The 24,433-nt window shown below is 43.1% G+C and overlaps 1 protein-coding gene across 6 annotated transcripts in view; it reads left to right on the top strand.

The window, feature by feature from the left end:
- slc8a3 (solute carrier family 8 member 3) overlaps positions 1–24,433 on the top strand; it is a 518,329-nt gene that overhangs the window by 470,210 nt on the left and 23,686 nt on the right. The window lies entirely within an intron of this gene.

Genomic DNA, 24,433 nt, shown 5'->3' on the forward strand with positions numbered 1-24,433 from the left:
CGCCGGGTATGGAGACGCCAATGGCCAGGAATGGAAAGGACTACCGAAAATGGTGGATACAGCCCAGTCAATCACTGGCAAATTCTCCCCCACCTTTGAGCACATTTACATGGAATGCTGCCAGAAGAAAGCTGTATCCATTAGCCAAGACCCCCCCCCAACCCCCCACCCCCATCATCCAGGCCATGCTCTCTTCTCACTACTATTACCATCACGCAGGAGGTATAGGTGCCTTAGGACCCACACCACTAGGGAATAGTTAATACACGACAGCTATCAGGCTCCTGAACTGACATGGATAACTTCATTCACCACTACTCTTAACTGATTCTATGACCTACAGGACTCTTTACAACTCATGTTCTCAGTATTATTTTCATTTGCACAATTTATCTTCTTTTGCACCTTGATTATTTGTCACCCTTTTTTGTCTGCTCAAGTATAGTTTTCTTTAGATTCTACTGTATTTTGTTTTTCCTGTAAATGCCTGCAAGAAAATTAAGACAGTATATGGTGAATATGTAGGTAGAAAATACTTTGAACTTTGAACTTTGAACAAGCTTGCGAAGTTTCTAATAGTTTTGGCACTGCTTGTTGCCAGCATGCAAAATTTGACTGTCCATATATGAAAAGTTGTCAGAAAGTAGCAATGCTACCATCCGGTTGAAAAACATTACGTTTTAGAGGGAAGCATTAAGCTGTGAGCTTTTTACTTCTATAGAATCTAATCCTGCATAATATCAGCTAAATTACTATGGTCTAGGAAATCGATTGGAACATCATAGCTGAGCTGAATAAATATAATGAAGGAAGAATACAAGCCATTTATGATGTGAATATTCAAAATCTTTCATTCAGACAGATAGTCCTCTACCTTTGCAGCAGTTCCACTGGCATAGTATCTCTTTGCTTTTACCCAAGACCATCCTCAGAAATAGATCATGAAAGCAAAAAGGTTTTGCTGGGGCAATTGGTCAAATGGATTTGCTAGCTGCAAGGGAAGTTTTTCTTCAAATCAGACATCAGCACTGTCTCTGTTCATGCTAAGGAGACCATTATGGTCAATTTTTAGGACACAGAACACAGAATAGTAAAGCACAGTACATGATAGTTCAATATTTAGACCTATTTCAAGATCAATGTTACCCTTCCCTCCCACATAGATCTCCATTTCTCATTGGTCTACATGCCTATTGAAGAGTTTCTTGAATATCCCTGATGTATCTGGTCACCCACCTACAGGAACGATATCAATAAGGATGAAAGAGTACAGAGAAAACTTGTAAGGATGTTGCTGGGTCTTAAGGACCTGAATTATAGGGAAAGGTCAAATCAGCTCGGACTTCATTCCCTGGAGCATTAGAGAATGAGAGGAGATTTGATAGCAGTGTATAAAATTATGAGGGATATAGGTAGGGTAGATGTAAGCAAACTTCTTCTGCTGTGATTGGGTGAGACTACAACTAGAGGTCATGGGTTAGGGGTGAAAGATGAAATGTTTAAGGGGAACTTCACTCACAAGGGGATGAGAGTGTGGAACAAGCTATCTGCGGAAGTGGTGAATGCGGTTTTGATTTCAATGTTTAAGAGAAGATCAGAAAAGTACATGAATAGGAGGGATATGGAGGACTACGGTCAGGGTGCAGGTCGATGGAACTAGTTTGGCACAGACAGACAGGCAGGATGAAGATTCTGTTCCTGTGCTGTAGTTCTCCATGACTCCATATGCCTCCACCACCGATCATGGAATGGCATTCCATGCACCCACTCTCTGTGTAAAAAGTCTACCTCTGACATCCCCCCTATACTTTCCTCCAAACACCTTAAAATTATGCCCTTTTATATTAGCCATTTCCACCTTGGGAAAAAGTAATTGGCTCACCTATCCTTTTAAGATGTGATCTCTAATCCAGGCGGTATCTAGGTCTTGTTCTGGACCCTTCATATAAATAAAATTGCAAAGAAACAAGACAAGTGCCTCTAGCTCCTCAGGAGTCTGTGGAGATTCGGTATGTCATCAAAAACCTTGGCAAACTTCCATAGAAAGCGTGCTACATACATCAAAGTTGCTGGTGAACGCAGCAGGCCAAGCAGCATCTACATCTACAGCACAATGCGTGCTGACTGCCTGCATTGCAGCCTGATATGGGAACACCAATGCCTTTGAACAGAAAATCCTACAGAAGGTAGTGGATTCAGCCCAGTACATCATGGGTAAAACCCTCCCAATTATTGAGCATGTCTACGTGAAACGTTGTCGCAGAGAAACAGCACCCATCATCAAAGATCCTCACCCCCAGGCCATCGTCTTTCCTCGCTGCTGCCATCAGGTAGAAGGTACAAGTGCCTCAGGACTCACACCATCAGGTTCAGGCTCTTGAACAAAAGGGGATAACTATGCTCATTTAAGGACCCTGTAATATTGTCACTTCATGCTTGTTATTTATTGCTACTTATTTATATCTGCATTCGCAGTTTGTTTACAGTTTACAGTTCCTGATATTTACAGTTTACAGATCCTGTTTATGGTTACTGTTCTATAGATTTGCTAAGTATGCCCGCAGGAAAAGGAATCTCAGGGTTGTATGTGGTAACATGTATGTACTGTGATAATAAATTTTACTTTAGAGTTTGAACTTTGAAATCTCCTCTGCTCCCTTTTTACAGCTTTCCCCTCTTTCCTATAATGAGGCAAACAGAACTGAAGTGTGGTCTACCAGAGTTTTATAGAGCTGAAACATTACCTTGCGGATCTTGAACGCAATCCCCCAACCAATGAGGGCAACACACCATATGCCTTCTTAACCGCCCTAACAACTTGCATGGTAATTTTGAGGGACCCGTAGCTCTGGACTCCAAGATCCCTCTGTTCCCTTAAAGTGCCAACAATCCTGCCATTAACCCTGCCCTCTGCCTTCATGCCCAACCTTCTAAAACACGTCACCTCACACTTTTCTGGATTGATCTCCATCTGCTACTTTTCAGCTCAGTTCTGCATCCTATCCATGTCCTGTTGTAACCCACATTGACTTTCAGCACTATTCTCAACACCACCAGCCTTCGTTCAATCCAAACCACACTCTAACTAATGTGGCAAGCCAATTCGGAATCAAGTTTCCCCGAATCCCATGTATCTTCACTTTCTGAATGAGTAAGCCATGGGGATCTTTATCAACTGCATGTTCATCCATTGTTCTATCTTCATCACTGTGTTCTGTCACATCCCCAAAGAACACAATCAGCCTCGTGAGGAATGGCCTGCCCCTCACAAAGCCATGTTGACTATCCTTAATCAGATGTTGCTTCTCCAAATGCTCATAAATCCAGTCTTCACCGACAGGTCACCCTCCACTGATGTAAGACTCACTGGTCTATAGTTCAGCAGGATTACCCCGATTAACTTTCTTGAACAAAGGAATAACATTTGCCACCCTCCAGTCTTCTGGCACTACTCCTGTGGCCAGTGAGGACACAAAGATAATTGCCAAATGTGTAGCAATCTCTTCACTTATTTCCTGTAGAAACCTGGAGTATACCCTGTCTAGCCCTGGAGACTTACCTACCCTAATGTTTTCCGAAAGTTCCAGCAAATCGTCTTTCTTAACTTCGATATGTTCCAGCATTTCAGCCTGTTTTACCCTGTCCTCAGATTCATCAAGGTCCCTCTCACTGGTGAAAACTAAAACAAAATATTCATTAGGGACGCCCCCTTCCTTCTCTGACTCCAGGCACAAGTTTCCTCCTTTATCCCTGGTCAGTCCTATCCTTATTCCATTCATTATCCTGTTCTTCATATACATTGGCCTTCGCATGTCCCCTTCTAGCTTTCATAAGCCCCTCCTTAGGCTCCTTTCTGGTTATCTTGTAACTCCCCAGAGCCCTGTCTGATCCTGGCTTCCTAAACCTTAAGTATGCTTTATTCTTCCTCTTGACAAGATGTTCCACATCTCTTGTCAACCATCTATGGAGGGGAATAAACAGTCAACGTTGTGGGCGAGCCCCTCTTCATCAGGATTTAAAAGGAAAGGTGTAGACGAATAAGCAGATGGGAGGGGGGAGGGAAGGGAGTACCAGCAAGAAGGGATCTGATAGAGGACAGTGCACGTGGAAGAAAGGGAAGGATGAGGAGTACCAGAGGAGGCGATGGGGGCGGGGGGGGGAGTAAGGAAAAGAGAAGGGGTAAGAGAAAATCAGAATAGGGAACGGAAAAGGGGAGAAGGGGAGGGGGCGAGATTACCATAAGTTAGAGAAATCAATGTTCATGCCACCGTCCCACTTTTCTCTGAGGTGGCCTATTTCAATTTGAATGCTCATTTCCATTCCGCTATGTCAGCCCCTGGCCTCCTCTACTGACACAAGGGTGCCACAGTCAGGTTGGAGGAGCAGCACCTTATATTCCATCTGGGTAGCCCCCAGTCTGATAGCTGTCCATCATCTCCCTCTGGTGCCCCCTTCATCCTTCCTTTCCTTCCACGGTCCACTGTCTTCTCCTATCAAATTCCTTCTTCTTCAGTCCTTTACCTTTTCCACCTATCATTCCAGCTTCTCTCTCCATCCTTCCTCCCACACCCACCCATCTTCCTCCTCCCCACACCTTCTTATTCTGGCATCTGCACCCTTCCTTTCAACTCCTGTGGAAGGGTCTTGACCAGAAACATTAACCACTTATTCCTCTCTTTAGATGCTGCCTGACTTGCTGAGTTCCCCCAGATTTTTTTTTGTGTATTGCTCTAGATTTCCAGCATCTGGAAAGTCTCTGGTGTTCTTGTCAACCAATGTCTCTTCATCCTACAATTTTTTCCTGGCCTCAGAGTGACAAATCTATCCAGAACTCCAGGCAAGTACTCCCTATCAACCTCCATATTTACATTGTACATTTTCCTGAGTACATGTTCCCAATTTATGCACCTAAGTTCCTGCCTAACAGCACATAATTCACCCTCCCCCAATTAAATGCTTTTCTATATGACCTGCTCCTATCCCCGTCCAAGGCTATGGTAAAAGTCAGGGAATTATGGACACTGTCACCGAAATGCTCACCCACCAAGAAGTTTGCCATCTTACCAGGTTCTTTGCCTAGTATTGGATCCAGTATGGTCTCTGCTCTAGTCTGCCTGTCCACATATTGTGTCAGGAATCTTTGCTGGATATACCTACCAAATCCCACCCCATCTAACCTTTCTACAGCTGTGCTACTATTCCTGATTAGCAATGCCACCCACCCCCCCCACCTCTTTTACCTACCTCTCTGTCCTTTTTGAAACATCCATCATCCTTTCTTCTGCCATATCATCCTATGCAGGGGATTTTTAAGGCAATGGAAGAGTCAGAAAAGGGATGGACAGAACCAACTCTGAAAAATTATTCTTTTCAGTGACTGTTATTATTACACAGTGAAGGTGGTTAAAATTGAAGAAGCTCACCAAAAGATCTTTGGGCAGCATGGCAGTGTAGTGGTTAGCATAATGCTTTACAGTACAGGCGACCCGGGTTCAATTCCCCTCACTGCCTGTAAGGAGCTTGTACGTTCTCACCGTGACCACGTGGGTTTCCTCCGGGTGCTCTGGTTTCCTCCCACAGTCCAAAGAGGTACCAGTTGATAGGTTAATTTGTCATTATAAATTGTCCAGTGATTAAATTGGGCACCATGGCTTGTAGTAAACATTGTTACTGAAAAGACAATAGAATTCTGAATTGTGATATCATGAAAAGGCTTTAGAATGGAAAATGAAAGCAGGCATAAGATGACATTGGTTCCCATCCCTTGGATAGCTATGGCTGATCATAAATGGAGCGTCATGCATTGGTGAATAGTTGAAAGAAAAACAGAAAATGTTGGGAGCAGCCAGCTGGTCCGGTGGCATCTGTGGAGAGGGAAATAGAGGTAACACCTCTGGTCAATGACCATCAGAACTGGAGAAGTCAGAGAACAAGTCTGTTATAAGTTACAGAGGGGGGGAGATGTGGAGAGAACGGTGGGGATGTCTGTGATGGAGTGGAGACCAAAGGTGTCCACGTGACATCACTTTCATTCAAGCTATTGGAGAAAACTGAAACAAAAAGAAGGCATTAGAGGAATCAGATACAGATCACTTACTGTACGTTGGTAGAAGCCTCAGACAAATGAGAACACCGGATATAACTAGCAGGTCAGGCAGCATCACTGGAGAGAAAGACAAAACTGTGTCAATGTCAGAGGCGGATGACCTTGCATAGCGGGCCAGTTCTGACAAAAACTAAAAACGGTCCTTAGCCAGAACTGTGGAAGGAGGAACATTTTGCTCGGAACCAGCAAGGATAAACAGGTTAGCAGCCAGCTGAAAATATTGTATACCTTACTAAGAGAGCTGTTGATATTTGTTCAGCTTGTAGATTAGTTTAGTTTGCAAGCTGAACATCCAATCAGAGAATTAAAATTTTGTCAGATTGCATTTAAAGACTGTTCCTACCGTGCCAGATTTCAAAGTCAGGATTGATTCTCCAGTTATCAAGGCACCTTTCGGGTATTTTTTTAATGCCTTCTACAGTTTGTTACATATATTATAAGGAACAGACATGGGAAACAGAAGAACGAAACCAAGTATTGACATCAGTTTATTGTGCTTCTGTTTCTGTTTTCATGCCCACTTTTTCAGGGGTGAGGTCAGTCACGTGAAGAATGCTGGAAATCTGCATTTCTCTTCCGCTTCAGACCATTAAGGTCACAATGGTGAATGGTTCAAAGCTGATGCTGACAGATCTTTTTTAAGTATGAGTATTCAAAGTTTTGGATATTAGAGGTCACACATCAAAGGCAATAGCTGGAGTTAAAATGAAAATCAGCTATGACTTATAACAGAACATCCCAAAGATTTCTTTTAACTGTTCCCTCACACAACTCCCCTAGCAGCAAACCACCTTCAGGCTCTAGCATCGAAATGAATAACTGTTGAGATGTGAAGGGCAGAATCCTCCACTCCTGTCGATTCAGTGTTGTGCTTCAGGGAGCTCGCGCAGCCAGTGGCTCCAGCCCAACATTCCCTTGGAGGGCAGTGGGTCCATAATGCTGAGTCACACTTCCCTAAAAGAATGATGCATTCAGTGGACTAATGTAGCTCTTGCGAGAAAGGACAAGAGTGTCTGGTGACAGGTAGTGGTGGTGAACAATGGAATTGGAATTGGAATTTGTTTACTATCGCCACACGTACCAAGTTGCAGTGAAAAGCTTGTCTTGCAAACTGCTCATACCGATCAGATCATTGCACAGTGCAATGAGGTAGAACAAAGTAAAGCAATAACAATGCAGGATAAAGTGTAACAACTACGGGGGAAATGCAGTGCAGGTAAACAATAAGGTACAAGATCATAATGAGGTAGACTGGGAGGTCGAGAGTCCAATATATTGTACTAGGGAACCATCCAATATTCTTATAACAGCAGGATAGAAGCTGTCCTTGAGCTTGGTTGTGTGCTCTTTCAGGTTTGGTACGTTATGCCCAATGGAAGAGGGGAGACTAGAGAGAATGTCCAGGGTATGTGGGTCTTATACGATGCTGGCTGCTTTACTGATACAGTAAGAGGTGTAAACAGAGCCCATAGAGGAGTGGCTGGATTCCCTGGTGTGCTGAGCTGTGTCCACAAATCTCCACAGTTTCTTGAACCATGATGCATCCAGATTGGATGCATTTGATGGGCATCGATAAAAGTTGGTTAGGCTTTGTACTTTCCCAGGAAGATAAACACAGTGAGGAACAGGATGAGAGATTACTAGATGAATGGAGATTCTGTGTCCTCTATCCTTCCATCAACGAGAATATTTCTTCTCTGTACTCTGTTGAGACCCCTCATTACTCTGAATGCTTCGGCTCTGTTTTTTTAAGCCTTTGACATGTAAGGAGAGCTTTTCTAGTGTCTCAAGCCTTCCAGTAACATTTTATTACATTTCAGTAGGCCTTTTCTGCACCTTCAGCAAGGATTGTGCACCCTCTGGTGCTTGGAGTGCAAGAATGGGATGCAATATTCTAACTGGCTGAGTTGGCCTTCTATAGAGCATTGTTATAAGCGCTCTACTTTGGTAATCCACATGTCTGTTTTTGAAGCTAGGTATATGTCCATCCATGTACACGTTTGAGAATTTGTACTTGCATTGTTTCTCCTTATACTTCCTACCAAATTACACCACTTGGTACTTTTTTTTATGAAATGTCATCTGCCACAGGTCCATCCTCTTTACTAGACTTTCTGCAGCCCCCTGAACTCATGTCACTTTCCTCCTGACCATTCACAACTTTTGCTGTCTGCTATGATCCTTTTACACACACATCCTATGTTTAAGGTATTATACATAAGAGTCAGTACTAGCAGAAGTACCTTGACCTACATCAGTCACCCTTCTGAGATTATTGAGATTGCTTTGACCGTGTGACTGTGAATCGTAGCGGTGGGAGATGCTTCATTGATTCTCTTCACTATGTGCAAGTGGTCTGGATCACTGCACCATCAGAGACCGTGGAACCATGGATGCACCTCCATGGAGGCTCCCATCTCCATCTCATTTCATCAGGCTATCCTACTGGTTCTTCATTCTCCACCAGAGGAAAGTACACCTTCCTGTCTGTGCTAACAAGCTTAGTAATCATTGTAAATGCCCCAGTGACTGCTGGGGAGCGCAGGCCTAATATTTGCTGTTGACACTGAGTGAGATGGGGAAATCATGGCGATATATTGTCAGCCAGGCCTAAAATTTTGCTTCTGAGGACAAGCTAACTACAGTCAAGTAGTGGGATTTTTACATTTCAACAATGTGGTTGAGATGGCAGTGTGCTTGGCTCAGAGTTACGGGTTCAGGACTCACTGAAGCACTTTGAACATAACTCAGGCTTCTTCCCACATGAGTCTGCTATTCAATCGGTTATTCAACATCCCACAAAAGAGCAGGAAATGCTGCTACCTTAGCCAATCCTCCTCTCTTCACCAGTAACAACAGAGGCCAATCAGCAGCACGTCTTCCACCGGGGGCAAGGCTGAGGCATTGCCTGACTGGCAGAGGACTGCACACTCAACCCACCATCTTCTGGCCAGCACAGCATCTAGAACCCAGCTGACAGAGGGGAAATTATTTATGGTGGGTTTATTCCGATCACAGAGAGCAATGGCGACATCAGTAGCTCAGGTCCCTTCCTTAGAGCACTACGTAAGATTTAGAAGCAGGGGTATGCCATTTAGCCCTTCGTAGCTGCCTTATGACAGATAAGGAAACATCTTGGGGGGTTTTGGAGTGAATGTGGGTTTCTGAAGTGAAGTGCTGGTATCAGCAGAGCTCAAGCTGCCTGTTTTTATCCGTCATGTTGTTGCATCAGAAAGGGAAAGAGTTAGACTGATATACTGAGCTGTGAAGCTTGTATGTCACTTCAAGTACATTCTCAAAATGATGGTGGGCAGTCGATACTGGGTCCAGAAAGGGGGAGGACAACATGAGTCCTCAGTTGACTCAACCTTTAAAGCCTTTCTCTTCCAGTCAAACAAGCTTTACTCCTTACACATTATTGGCCTGGAAATTCTAACCTTCCTGGAAAGCCTTGCATGGCTGACCACTAAATGTTTCACAAAGAGCCCAGTGCTGCGAAATTCTGTTATGTACCAAGCTCAGTAATTCCAGTCCCTCTCACTATTATAATCTAAGCAGAGGGAGGCAGGGAGTTTGTGGTCTGTGTTACAGAAGAAGGATGAGGGGCGGTGGGTAAAGACATCAAAGCAGTGGCTTGGAAGTGTGGAATTCCCTCCCCACCATTGAGCATGTCTACACGAAGTGTTGTCGCAGCAAAGTACCATCCGTTATCAGGGACATGCTCCCTTCTCGCTGCCGCCATCAGGAGGGAGATACAAGAGCCGAAAGACTCACAGCATCATGTTCAGGAACAGTTATTACTCCTCAACCATCAGGCTTTTGAACCCAAGGGGAAATCTTCACTCAACTTCACTTGCCTCATCACTGAAATGTTCCCACAACCTATGAACTCACTGTCAAGGACTTTTCATCTCATGTTCTCGATATTCATTGTTTATTGATTTATTATTATTTCTTTCTTTTTGAATTTGCACACTTTGTTGTCTTTTGCACACTGGTTGAATGCCTCTGTTGGTGCGGTTTTTCACTGATTTTCGTATGGTCACTGTTCTATTATGGATTTATTGGGTTTGCCCGCAAAAAATGAAACTCGGGGTTGTATGTGGTGACACGATAATACTTTAATAATGATTTACTTTGAACTTTGAACTTTGCACTTTGAATTAGAATTAGGTTGGGAATGTTCAGAGTTGGGGGGAGATTACTGGCCACTGTAAATTACCACTTTTGTATAGATGAGTGATGGAACCTAGGATGGTGTGGGGTGGGGGTGGTTGATGATGGGAATGTGGGGAGAATAAAATGGGATAAGAGTAGGATTAGTGTAAGTGGCTGCGGAATCAATGGGCCAAAAGGCCTGCATTCTGCAAATGCTGGGGTGAAAGCAACAGAAAAAAACACAACATGCTGGAGGAACTCAGCAGGTCAGGCAGCATCCGTGGAACATGGAGAAACACAACACGCTGGAGGATGCTGCCACAGATGCTGCCCGGCCTGCTGAGTTCCTCCAGCGTGTTGTGTTTTTTCGTGTTGTTTTGGCCTGCATCTGTACTGCAGGACTCTGTAGATTCACGTTAGTGAGGATGATCCAGCCTTTGGACTGGCATCAGTTCTGAGAAGCTCTATAAAGTCAGAAAGATCAAACTGAGACCTGGATAAATCTGAGGAAGAAGTTTCAGGGTTTAGGTACAGAGATTGCTGGAAAGGGATTCAGATTCCAATTAATTTCAGGGAATAAGTTGCCAGTGTCATGTGCCTGGAAAGGGGTGGGAATTGGGGAGGGAATCACAAGTGGGTGGGGTTCTCAACCTGCCTGAGCAGGTTCTCTTGGAGCATGTCCAAAGTCTTATATGTGTTTTGGAGGCGTGTTGTCCATGAGTGGGAATGAAAACACAGATGTGGTGACCACATGGGCTCAAACATAATGAATGTTGTAAGCCCGATCTCAGAGCGTTTCTATATTCGCCTTTTTCCACATAGCATCAGATATCAGTTTTACTATCAAGCCAATATATTAAAAGGATTACAAAGGTGACGTTAGAGAATTTTTGACAATTGGTGTTACATCCTTTTATAATTGCTTTAGGAACAGAGTAGATCACCAGCTAATCCATTATCAGAGCAGATTGTCATCTGCATCCGTTGCACTTTTTGATAACGTGCTCTGTTTATTGGCCCTGAAGCTCAGTGCAGTGTCAAGGCTCTGCAGCACTTGTGTTTCCTCTGGTGGCTCCAGCTGATGCAGTTAGTAAATAGCTGGCAAACTTGTGCGAGGGCAATGAGGCACGACACAGGCAGTGATTTCAGCTCTCAAGTACGCCGAAGTGAGAAGAAAATAAACTGCATACCACTAATTACTTGCAAGGTTGCTACAGATGAAGTGAATGATAAACACAAGAGATTCTGCAGATGCTGGAAATCCAGAGTAACACACACAGAATGTCAGAGGAACTCGGCAGGATAGGCAGCATCTATGGGGAGGAATATGCAATTAGCATTTTGGGCCATGCCCTGGTGACTTTCTGTGTGTTACAGATGGAGAAGACCACATTTGGCATCATAATCCACCCATCCAATCGGCACATGAAATCTCCATTTTACAATCCTGCCAATGGTTTCACCCCTGCCTATCCTCTAAATTCCTCTCGTCTTAAAAACTTCCAAGTTATTTTCACACCTCTAGCTCAGGACATTTGATAATCCCTGAATTCAATCACTCCACCTTTGGAGGGATGTGCCTTTAGCTCTCAAGTACCTAAACTCCAAAACTTCTTCCCCAGATTCATGCAGGTCTCTGTTTCAACTTTCATAGAGCTGCTCAGAATGGATGTCAGTCCAAGACTTGGATCATCTCACTAATGTGACTGCACAGAGCCACGCAGTACTGATGCAGGCCTTTTGGTCATTTGAATTTGCACCCATTTCACTATCCTCTCTTATCCAATTTTATTCTCCCCACATTCCCATCAGTAACCTCCCCCGCCCCCCACATCCCAGACTCTACCACTCACCTACACTAAGGGATCAATTTACTGTGACCGATTAACCTCCTAATCTCACGTCTCTGAGATGTGAGAAGAAGTCTGAGCACCCAGATAAACTTACACCCTCACAAGGAGAACGTGCAAACTCCACAAAGGCAGCACTATGGGTCCTGATGGAACTCAGATCACTGGAACTGTGAAACAGCAGCTCTACACGCTGTGCCTTGATGCAACCCACGTCCAATGTCGGTTTATATCCAGTCACATTACTCTTTCAGCTTCCCATGAAGTTGCCTCTGTAGATTCGCCTCTCTTTCCTGTGAGCTAAGCATTAGTCCGAACTTGATCTTTCAAGCATTCCACCACTTGTCTCCTCTCACATCCACGATATCCTCGAGGATGTCCAATCAGGATGTTCTGTAGGTGAAAATATATGTCCCTACTGGCTCCAAAATAAACTATTTTATCGAACAGTGCCACAGCATAGCCAAAATATCTAGTGCTCATTCCTGCTAGGGTAATTCCCTGGGAATGCTAAACCTGTTCTTTTGGCCCTTTGTTTCCCCTCCCCTGAGTGCTTAAGTATATACAGGAAGAGGACTCCAGAAGGTGGTTCTGCAGTCACTGATATCTGATGCACACACTGGCCCAGGGCCCAACAAACTGTAGCTTGTGCGCACAGCCAGGCGCAAGGTGCAGGCCTAAGGTAAAGGCCTGAGCCTACATCTGAGTCTAGATAAGCAGATGAAGGCCCAGATTTTGCTATGGATACATAAACCCACGTTTGGTACAGAGTCATAGAATGATACAGCATGGAAACAAGTCATTTGGCCTATCATGTCCACACCAGCCAGTGGGCACCCACCCAAATTAATCCCACCTCTCAGGTGTTGGCTTGTAACACTCTAAGCCCAGGAGGTTCAAGAACAAGCTGTCACTGGCTGTGCTCCCACCACCCTTCCAGGCAGTGTATTCCAGGTATTCTGGGTGAAGAATATAGTGTGCTGTATGTATGCACGAGTCTGCATTTAGGCATGTTTCTGCAAGTCCAAGCACATCCATCATCTCTGATGAAATGTCAATGACCAGAAACCTTAATTCTGTTTCCCTTTCCCCAGGTGCTGTCTGACCTGCCGAATCTCTCCTGCCTTTTCTATTTTATATTAGATTTCCAGAATATACATTTTAAATTTATTTTTAGAAAAGCACTATGAACTTTACATAATCTTTTTGATATGTGGGAAAAAATACAGCTGGAGAAAATAAGAGTTTAAATAAAAACACAAAAACTATTTTCTTTCCTCTCTGGATCGGTCTTTTTAGACTGATACCAATGCTTCTGTGAGCAGTTTAAATATAGATTATTTCCAGAATGTGGGACATGTTAGGCAGACAATTGTGTATTAGGAAGCTGTGGTTTTAAAAGCTTTACGTTGTCAGGAATTACTGGCTTGTCAGTTCGTTATCTTTATCAAGCAATAGCATGTGATGACACGGGTGCTGAAATTGTCAAAGATAGCAATATATTCTTTAAAGGGATTATTTGTGTGATTGCTTTAAAGGTCATCGGCTGAAGTCTTTTCACTATACTGGCAGTTGTCTTCATTTTGTGAATGCTCTTCTCAGAAATGTCCACAATTGAGCAGCTCATCAAGCTTTCGTACACTCGAACTTTTAAGTAGCTGTATGAGTGGGGATTTTTCGCAACTAAGAATCTGGATTCTCCAAGACTTTGAGGGAGTTTAATTTGTTCACACCCCATTGCTTTAAGAGGTGGTGACAGGGAGTTGTGGTGGCGAGACCTCTCTTTACAAGCATGATAACTCAGCAATGTTTCACATTTTCCAACAATAATCACAACCCCCATTGATTACAACAAACAGGCCATGTTCTATTTATTAGTGTACAGTTTTCCAATGAAACGCAGATACAAATGAAACTAGTTTGTCCGCCTTTGTAGATTTTATTCTTTCTATTGTTTTTCCTTGTTCTATTGTGAGTACCTGCAAGAAAATAAATCTCAAAGTAGTATATATGGTGGCACGCACATACGTCGATAATAAATTTACCTTCCGCTTTGAACTTCAAAGCTATTGACAATGAGGCTCAGGCTGTAGTGACATGGACTGGCCAGCGTTCCACAGGTGTGACCACCGCTTTGTAAGTATCAAGGTGAAGCATGCAAGCACCCTTTGCCCCAGTTCCAGCCCAAACCTCTCCATGTTCCTGATCTCCTGGTGTTCCCAGCTCCAGTTGCACGCATGACCCATACTCCGCCCCAGATTCTACAACATACCCCATCTAAATTCCTGAGCCCTGATTTTTCCAATCATAACTATAATTCCAGCTACATGCCAATTATTGATACTTTGCCAGCACAGGATGTCCAATGCAATCCATCTCATGGTAAAAAGGATTCACAGGACACCATGTGAGAGGGGCTCCTTTAACAGCATTCCCAGTAATATGAGCTGACCTCACAAGTCCACGGTCAGTCAGTGGACAACAAGGGCTCAGCATAGTTAGTTTGGTGAGAGCTTAATTGTTGTTAACTCAGAATTGAGTTTAGATTTTGACCTGTCGAAAGGAAATAAAATATGGGGTGAGACAAAATGTGACTGCAAGGTTCACTGTCAGTTCGATGTAAATTCAGCAGTACAGGCCCAACGTGGTCCTACCATAAAGATACAAAAGGAAAGTTTTGTTTCTTAATTGGAAATTGATTTCACCCTAACCTAATGATGTGCAATTAAATCAGTTTGATTTTTTTTTGCTCAAGCGTGACAGCATTTAATTAAGCTGCTATCAGTGGGACAGGTAGAAACATACAAATATGTTCAGGTCACTCATTGCTGAAAACCAATTTTCTAATGCTTGAAAAATATTTCAAAAGTTCATAGGCCACTTAGGGTATTTATAGCATTACCCAGCAAGCAGATTGAGTCAGAGTATATTATCAGTAACATATCTATATTAATTTGTGTGAAATTCCTCTTCTTTGACTTAAATACAGCTGGAAACCCATTTTAAAATCAGTGGGCATTGTAAACGACTCCAGTCTGATATCAGACTCACAATATTTCATTTACAAGCAACAGGGCTAACAGTTTTGATTTTAACTTGTTAATCTGGCTACAACCTAAAGGGGAACATGTCTACTGTGCATCGGCCATGAGAGGTGTGCAGTCAGAGTAGCTGATAAACATTCATGCCAATGACTGATGTTGCCTCAGTGGATTTTAAAATTCAGCTGTTTCAACTCTTACTGTTTCCAAAGGAGAACAATGAATACTAACTTACCAAGATCAGGCAGATGCAATCAATATCAAATTTACTCCACAGGAGTCCAGTTGGAACGTTCAGACAACATGAAAGATGTCTCCTGAATGCTTTCAAGTGACAAGACTGACTTAATTTGTTCCCCACCAGAGACTGTATCACTCACTGGAAAGTAGGCTGTTGTTACTCTAGAGCTTTGACGCAGGGAAGTTTGTGTTGAATCGTTTGGTTTTTATTAAAGATGTCTAGCGGGTGGTGGGGCAGATATACGTCTCTACCAAAGGAGGTGTAAGGTTCTCCTTGCCTCTGCTAGCCGGCAGGCCACCCTTGGGCAGGTTGTACGACCTGCTTAGCGCACTCCCCCGATCAGGGTCACCTGAAGCTATCGGAGCAGGTGGTGGATGGTTGCAGGAGCAGCTGCTGCACATCGCAAGTCCTGGTTGTACAACTGCTGATGCCAGGCTGAAGAGTATTGATAATGGCTGGGGTCAGAAAAAGGCAATGGCAAACCACTTCTGTAGAAAAATTTGCCAAGAGCAATCATGGTCACAGAGGCCATGATTGCCTACGTCATACAATACTGCACATAATGATGATGGTGAATCCAAATGAGCACTTTGAATGGTATGATGTTGATTTTGTTGCTATCAGTGGTTAAGTTTGCCCTTCCATTCTCTCTTTTGACCCAGCAAAAAAAGTATGATTCCCTAGATGTGAGGGGCTGCAGTTAATAATTGGATTTTGAAGAATGGAGAGATTTTGTCACTCTTAGAGTATGGAAAACAGAGAGATAGCATTTGCAGGTGCCTGCTGACAATATTGATCACTAGAAACATAGAACGCTTGGGATATAGGGAGATGTAGAATTCCTGCCTCCTAGTTTCATTGATCTGGCTTCAATCCTGACCTTTGGTGCTGTGTGTGTAGTGTTTGCATGTTCTCACTGTAACAGTGTGGGTTCCATTTTCTTCTCCTGTTTCAAAATCATGCAGGTAGATCAGTTAATTGGATTCTGTAAATTACACCCAAGTGGGTATGTGAGAGGTAGAATCTGTGAGGAGCTGATGGGAATGTGGGGAGAATAAAATGGGTTAGGGTAGGATTACTGCCGTGGATGTTTGATGGTCAGTACAGACTCAGTGAACGAACAGCCTGGTTTAGTGCCATATGACTCTATGTCTATGCATAATGATTGCAAAACAATGGCCATTTGGCAGGTCAGTCCATAAACTATCTGATGAGCCGTGACTTCTGGCAGCTGACCTGGTCAGATTCCCTGAGTGGAGTCTCCATCTCAGTGCTGACATCTGTTGGTGATGGAGCTGTTCACCCTTCCCCCAACCTCATGGCCTAGAGGTCTTACTTTCAAGGTAAAACCTCGTCAGTCTTACCAGCTGTCATTGATAATCCCCCTTTGATTTTACACTGAGCTTCATAATCCCCTCCAACCTCCCACCTAACCCTCCACCCTGCTCTATCCTCTTTTTGAATTTTAGCCCCTCTCTATCCCCTTGTTTGTCTGCATGTCGTCTGTGCTGGTTTTGTATCATGTTATAAAGTCACAAGTTACAATACGGTTACTCTAAATAGGAAACTTCATATTTCAATAATTCCTGACCATCTGCTCTCTCTCTTCTTCATTGCATTATGCTGCTCATTTACTGAATGTGCCTGTGTTGTTCTCATTATTGAACCATGAAATGCCATATTTAAATAAATCGGTAAGTGAGACACAAGGGTTCCAGCACCCTTGGCAGGTATCGTGCCTGCTTTTACGCTGGTCCAAAGGCAGCCAGCTGCATTTGTCGCTGATGAATTTTAGTTATTTGCACAGACTGACTTGGCTGGAATTGTTTTCCTTTGAACAAGTGAGACTGAGGGTACGTTATGTACAAAATGATGAGAGGTCCACACAGGATCTATTTCCATTAACGGTAAAGTCAGCATCAGAGAGAGCATAGACTTAAGGAAATTGACAGAAGGAGGCTTTTGGGCATTTGTTTTCATGTGGAGAATTGTGAGTGTCTGGAACTTGCTGCCTGAAAGACAGTGAAGGCTGAAACAATTATGGAGGTAAGAACCTGAAGTACCAAAACCTGCGAGTGAAAAAGTTAGTTACTTCTGTCAGATTTCTATGATTCTGTGACTACTCCTTGGCCAGACATCATGTTGGATGTGTGTGTATTATATCTGTGTGTATGTATATATATATATATATATATAGAGAGAGAGAGAGAGAGAGAGAGAGAGAGCCAGGTTGCTTAAGACTTTTGGTCAGTACTGTATTTCTCAATTTGAACAGAGAGCAAGTTTGTAAATCTGGCAGAAACAAAAGATGCTATAAGACCATAAGACATAGGAGCAGAATTAGGCCAATTGGCCTATCGAGTCGACTCTGCCATTCAATCATGACTGATTGTTTTTTTTCAGTCCTCGGTCCAGCTCCCTGACCTTCTCCCCATAACCTTTGATGCCATGGCCAATCAAAAACCTATCACGCTCTGCCTTAAATACACCCAACAACCTAGCCTCCACAGCTGCCTGTGTTAAACAAAATTGTACAAATTCACCACCGTCTGGCTAAAGAAATTTCTCTGCATCTTGGTTTTAAATGGATGCCCTTCTATACTAAGGCTGTGCCCTCTTGTCCTAGACCCTCCCACCATGGGAAACAGCCTTTCCACATTTACCATGTCTAGGCCTTTCAACATTTGAAAGGCTTCAATGAGACCCTTATCATCCTTCTGAATTCCAGCGAGTACAGACCCAGAGCTAGTATAAGTTCCTCATATGATTACCCTTTCATTCTCAAAATCATCCTTGTGAACCTCCTCTGGACTTCCTCTAATACCAGCACATTTTTTCTTAGATAAGGAGCCCAAAACTGTTCACAATACTCAAGGTAAGGTCTCACGAGTGCCTTATAAAGCCTCAGCATCACATCCTTACTCTTGTATTCTAGACCTCTTGAAATGAATGCTAACATTGCATTTGCCTTCCCCATGACTGACTCAACCTGCAAGTTAACCTTCAGGGTGTCCTGCACAAGGACTCCCAAAGTCCCTTTGCATCTCAGATCTTCTCCCAATTAAGAAAATAGTCTGCACATTTATTTCTGCTACCAAAGTGCATGACCATGCATTTTCCAACATTGTATTTCATTTGCCACTTTCTTGCCCATTCTCCTAATCTGTCTAAGTCCTTCTGCAGTTTACCTGTTTCTTCAACACTCCCTGCCCCTCCACCAATCTTTGTAACATCCGCAAACTTGGCAACAAAGCCATCTATTCCATCATTTAGATCCTTGACATTCAGCATAAAAAGAAGTGGTCCCAACACCGACCCCTGCGGAACACCACTAGTCACTGGCAGGCAACCATAAAAGGATCCTTTTATTCCCACTCATTGCCTCTTACCAATCAGCTAATGCTTTAATTATGTCAATAACTTTCCTGTAATACCACAGGCTCTTAACTTGGTAAGCAGCCTCATATGTGGCACTTTGTCAAAGGCCTTCTGAAGGTCCATGTATATAACATCCACTGCATCCCCTTTATCTATCCTACTTGTAATCTCTAAGATTTCCGACAGGTTCTTCAGGCAGGACTTTCCCTGAAGGAAACCATGCTGACTTTGTCCTTTCTTGTCCTGTGTCACCAAGTACTCCATAACCTCGTCCTTAACGATTGACTCCAACATCTTCCCACCTCTGAGATCAGGCTAACTGGTCTATAATTTCCTTTCTGCTCTTTTTGAGCATCTTCTTCCTTGTAATAGTAACTGCCCTCACTTCCCTTACCCTGCACCCTTCAACATCTGGCACACTGCTAATGTCTTCCACAGTGCAAAATACTCATTTAGTTCATCTGCCATCTCTTTGTTCCCCATTATTATTTCTCTGGCCTCATTTTCTAGCAATCCTATATCCACTCTCATCTCTCCCTTAGCATTTACTATCCACTTGAATATTGTTTGCTAGCTTGCTTTCATATTTCATCATTTCCTTCCTAATGATTCTTCTTGTTGCTTGCTGTAGGTTTTTACCTTACTGCTAATTTTCGCATTGTTGTATGCCCTCTGTTTTGCTTTTTAATCAGCTTTGACTTCCCTTGTCAGCCCCAGTTGTACTATTTTGCCATTTGAGTATTTATTCATCTTTAGAATACATTTATCCTGCACCTTCCTCATTATTCCCAGAAACATATGCTATTTCTGCTCTGCTGTTATCCCTGCCAGCATCTTCTTCCAGTTTACTTTGGCCAACTCCTCTCTCATAGCACTGTAATTTCCTTTACTGCACTGAAATACTGCTACATCAGACTTTACTTTCTCCCTATCAAATTTCAAGCTGAACTCAATGATATTGTGATCACTGATTCCTAAGGATTCTTTTACCTTAAACTCCCTAATCACCTCTGGTTCATTACATCATACCCAATCCAGTATAACTACACTCCTAGAAGGCTCAATGACAAACTGCTCTGAAAAACCATCTCGCAGGCATTCAACAAACTCACTCTCTTGGGATTCATTGCTAACCTGAATTTTCCAATCGACCTACATGTTGAAATCTCCCACGACTATCATAAAATTGCCCCTTTGACATGTCTTTTCTATTTCCCATTGTAATCCGTAGTCCACATCCCAGCTACTGCTGGGAGGCTTATATATAACTGCCATCAGGGTCCTTTTATCCTTGAGGTTTCTTAACTCAACCCACAAGGATTCAGCATCTTCTGATCCTGTGTCACACCTTTCTACTGATTTGATGCCATTCCTTACCAGCAGAGCCATGCCACCCCCTCTGCCTACCTTCCTATCCCTCCGATACAACCTGTAACCTGTAACCTTGGACATTCAGCTCCCAGCTACATCCATCATTCAGCCACGATTCAGTGATGGCCACAACATTGTATCTGACAATCTGTAATAATGCAACAAGATCATCCACCTTATTTCTTATACTCCGTGCATTGAGATATAACACTTTGAGTATTGCATTTGCTACACTTTTTGATTCTGCATCCCTAATGCACTGATATTCACCCTGCTGGCTGTAATTTTGTCCTATCATCTACCTACCCTTCCTGACAGTCTGCCTGCACACTATCTTTGCGATTTTACTGTCCATCCTATCCTGAGTCCCTTCACTCCATTTCCTACCCCCTATCAAATTAGTTTAAACCCTCCCCAACAGCTTTAACAAACCTGCCTGCAAGAATATTGGTTCCCCTTGGGTTCAGGTGCAACCAGTCACTTTTGAACAGGTCATACGTCCCCCAGAAGAGATCCTAATGATCTAAGAGCCTGAAGCCCTGCCCCCTGCACCAGCTTCTTAACCACACATTAATTTGCCAATTCATCCTGTTTCTACCCTCAGTAGCGCATGGCACAGGCATCAATCCAGAAATTACTACCCTGGAAGTCCTGCTTCTCAGCTTTCTACCTAGCTCTCTAAATTCTCTTTTCAGGACCTCTTTGCTTTTCCTTCCTGTGTCATTGGTACCAGTATGTATCAAGACATTGGGCTGCTCTCCCTCCCTCTCCAAAATGCTGTGGATGCGATGTTAGAGGTCCCTGACCCTGGCATCTGGGAGGCAACATACCATTCGGGTGTCCTGTTCGCGTCCACAGAATCTTCTGTCTGTTCCTCTGACGAATGAGTCCCCTATCACTACCACTCCCCTCTTCTCCCTCTTTCCCTTCTGCACCACGGACCCATGCTCAGTGCCAGTAACCCAGTCTCCGTGGCATTCCCCAGGGAGGTCATCCCCCACAGGGGTACCTCGCGCTAACTGTTGATTCACATTTCCATTTCTCCTGACAGTCAGCTACTCGCCTCCTGCAACTTAGAGGTGACTACTTCCCTGAAACTCTGATCGATTATCTCCTTCTTCTCCCGTACAAGCTGAAGGTCATCTAGCTGCTGCTCCAGATCCCTAACACGGTCTTCAAGGAGCTGCAGCCGGATGCACTTCACGCAGATGTACAAACTGTAGTTCCCAGGGATGTGTATGGGACAGGTAGCAGAAAAGGAGTACCTGAGCTTGGGGGGTGGGGGGTGGGAGTGGTGTGGTGTAGACACACCCAGCCCTGAGATACCAAAAAACATCATATGATTCCAAACAATTGGTTATACTGATCATTACAGAATATCCCTCTAGTATTTCCCGCTCCCTCACCTCTCCTTTCCCATTTTCCCAACCATGATTCCCCTCTCCCCGCCCCCTTCCCACTCTCAGTCGACAGTAGAGACCAATATCAGAATCAGGGTATGATTACTCATGAAATTAATTTCTTTTTGTGTGGCAGCAGTACAATGCAATACATAATATTACTATACTACTGTGCAAAATTCAAGCATCCTAGCTATGTTTGTATGTCTAAGGATTTTGCACAGTACTGCAGATTGATAGACAGATGTAACAGGAAATCAGATGGTTCCAATCAGAGGGAACACATTTTTGTTACTGTACATTGGGAAGATTTGTAGTTACCCAGAGGTCAGAACGTGAATAAAATCAGTGCAAGATACAACCTAAGAATTGGCAACAAAAAAGAACAGAAATAAAAGGAACACCAGCTAATAAAAGGCTCGTGCTGATGTTAGGAAAATCTGAATATTTCACAAGTTGAAATTCCTTTGCACAATGTAATTATTGAAGATGTTAAGCTTTTGTATACTGTTCTTTTGTCCATTATTTTAACTGAGAAGTTTATTCATGTAAAATAACTGGGTTAAAATGTCATTATAGCAAACGAAGACATCTAAATCATTAAGCCATTCATTACCAGAGTCACACAGAATGATTTGAATGCATTAACTGCTTGAGTCCCACCTTCCCAATGACACCATAACAATAATGTTATAGAACTGGTGGGCAGGAAGGATAAAGAAAAAGTAGAAAATAGCAAACTACAGTTCCAACAGGGATATATCAGAAAGCACATTATCTGTTCTCTTCAAACAAAACAAAGCTGTTAGTTCCAAGACTACCTAAATCTGAAAAAGGCAATTTATGTCACTGGGATTATCATCTCTAAAGATTGAGTCTTTTGCATCATTATTTTATTTTGGTCCCAATATTAATCAGTCTCTAAGCTTCTGCATTGGTGTGCTTTATTTCAATACAGATTTAATTAGTCTGTCTTATTGATGTGTATTTTGAATGCACATTTCACTTTTAGTAATGATGGGCAGTTAAAATCAAATCTGAGATAAGTGCCTGAAGACGGAAAATAACCATGACACTTCAATGCCATTATGGAAAGCTGACTGATGGTTTACTTCATATAAGTTAACTGGCTGTGAAATGTTTTCTGATACCAGACACACAGAAGTAAGTTACAATGCTGCTGCCAAGGTTGATAGTAGCCGTGGAAAACATTTTAAAAATCTTGTCCAGTGTCTGGGTTAGGCATAGGTTTTCTTGCCTGGAGTTTACGCTCAGTCCAGATCAATATAGCGAGAGTATTTTATCCCGCCGCTGCCTGTAAGGAGTTTTTATGTTCTAACCGTGCCTACGTGGGTTTCCTTCTGAATTCCTCCCACAGTCCAAAGACGTACAAGCTGGTTGGTTAATTGGTCATTGTAAATTGTCCCATGATTAGGCTAGGAGTAAACTGGGGATTTCTGGGCAGCACGGCTCGAAGGGCCAAAAGGGCCTATTCCACACTGTATCTCAATAAAACAAAACATACGTCTCTGTACAATTGATTCAGCTATTCCTAACTCCAGCTCATGGTGGCTGCAAGCCCAAACCACGTGGCAAGCTCATGTTGGCAAATGCAGCAGGAATTTTGAGCACAGAATGTCTCCCTGTTGGCATGAATGCTCCTTCTTCTCCTTTACTCTCAATAGCATTGAACTGAAAGCTCTTCGCGCAATGGCTTCTCCTGACTTCTTCATTCCTTTGAACTTCTTCATACTTTGGTATTTTTGCCTCACTCAGATATCGGTGGAGTGAACTAAGGAATTAATTCATGTACTGAAGTATTGAAGTAGAAGTCCAGGACAGTAAGCTATTCGTTAATAGAATCACACAAAATAATCTGAATGCATTAACTGTTTGAGTTTCTCCTTCATTCCACAACTTGCAAAATCATGTTCTTTACCTTTTATTAGGAAAGTTAAGGAAAAATTGATAATCCGCTAAAAACTCACACTCACTTTGTTTTTAGTTGATTAAAGATCTTTGGACTTCAAAGCATCCAAATACAAAAAAATTGACAAGGTCACACATCATTAGGTTAGATTCTGGAGACTCAATGGGAAAACACGATTCAAGTCTCTCTCAAAATGTATTATTATTTTGTTACTTTACTGTTTGAGTTTATCCTTCAGTCTTCCAAGTACCAACATAACTTTTCCCTCCTGTGTAACACGTCTATTTAAAGAAGAATTTATTCAAGGAGTGTGAGGGCTCTGGCAGACCAGCACTTATGCCCCACTTGGCTTGAAGAAGGTCACTTCATAACCCTGGCGTAATAGAGATTTGACCAGCAGCCAACCTTGACATCAGAAGTCTGGAGAGGAGGAGACTTCAATAAGGTCCACAGCCCAAGGATAAAAGACAGCAGCAGCAGATTGTGGCAGTGTAATAGAGTTTTTACCAGTCACCAATCACCATCTGGGATTGACTAGTGAAGGTAAATTAAAGGAAGGCAGGGACAAGCGCAGCAGCCATCATCTGAGTGGACATATCTTGAAGCTTCAGCTCTTCGATGATTTAGTCAGAGAAAGCAAAGGAAAGAAAACATCAACTTTTTTTCATTCTATTTCTATCTGCTCAGCTAGGGACAGTAGGGATGACAGGCAGGATAGTGAAATGCTCTTCTTGCAGGATGTGGGAAGGCAGGGAGACCTTCAGTGTCCCTGATGACTACAACTGCGAGAAGTGCATCCAGCTGCAGCTTCTAACAAACTGTGTTAAGGATTTGGAGCTGGAACTGGATGAACTCTGGATCACTCAGGAGGCTGAATGGTTATAGATAAGACATAGTGTATAGAAAGGTAGTTACACCCAAGGTGCAGGTCACAGGAAACTGGGTAAGAGTCAGGAAG

This window comes from Mobula hypostoma, chromosome 1 (genome assembly GCF_963921235.1).
Source record: "Mobula hypostoma chromosome 1, sMobHyp1.1, whole genome shotgun sequence".
In the NCBI taxonomy this organism is placed as follows: Eukaryota; Metazoa; Chordata; class Chondrichthyes; order Myliobatiformes; family Myliobatidae; genus Mobula; species Mobula hypostoma.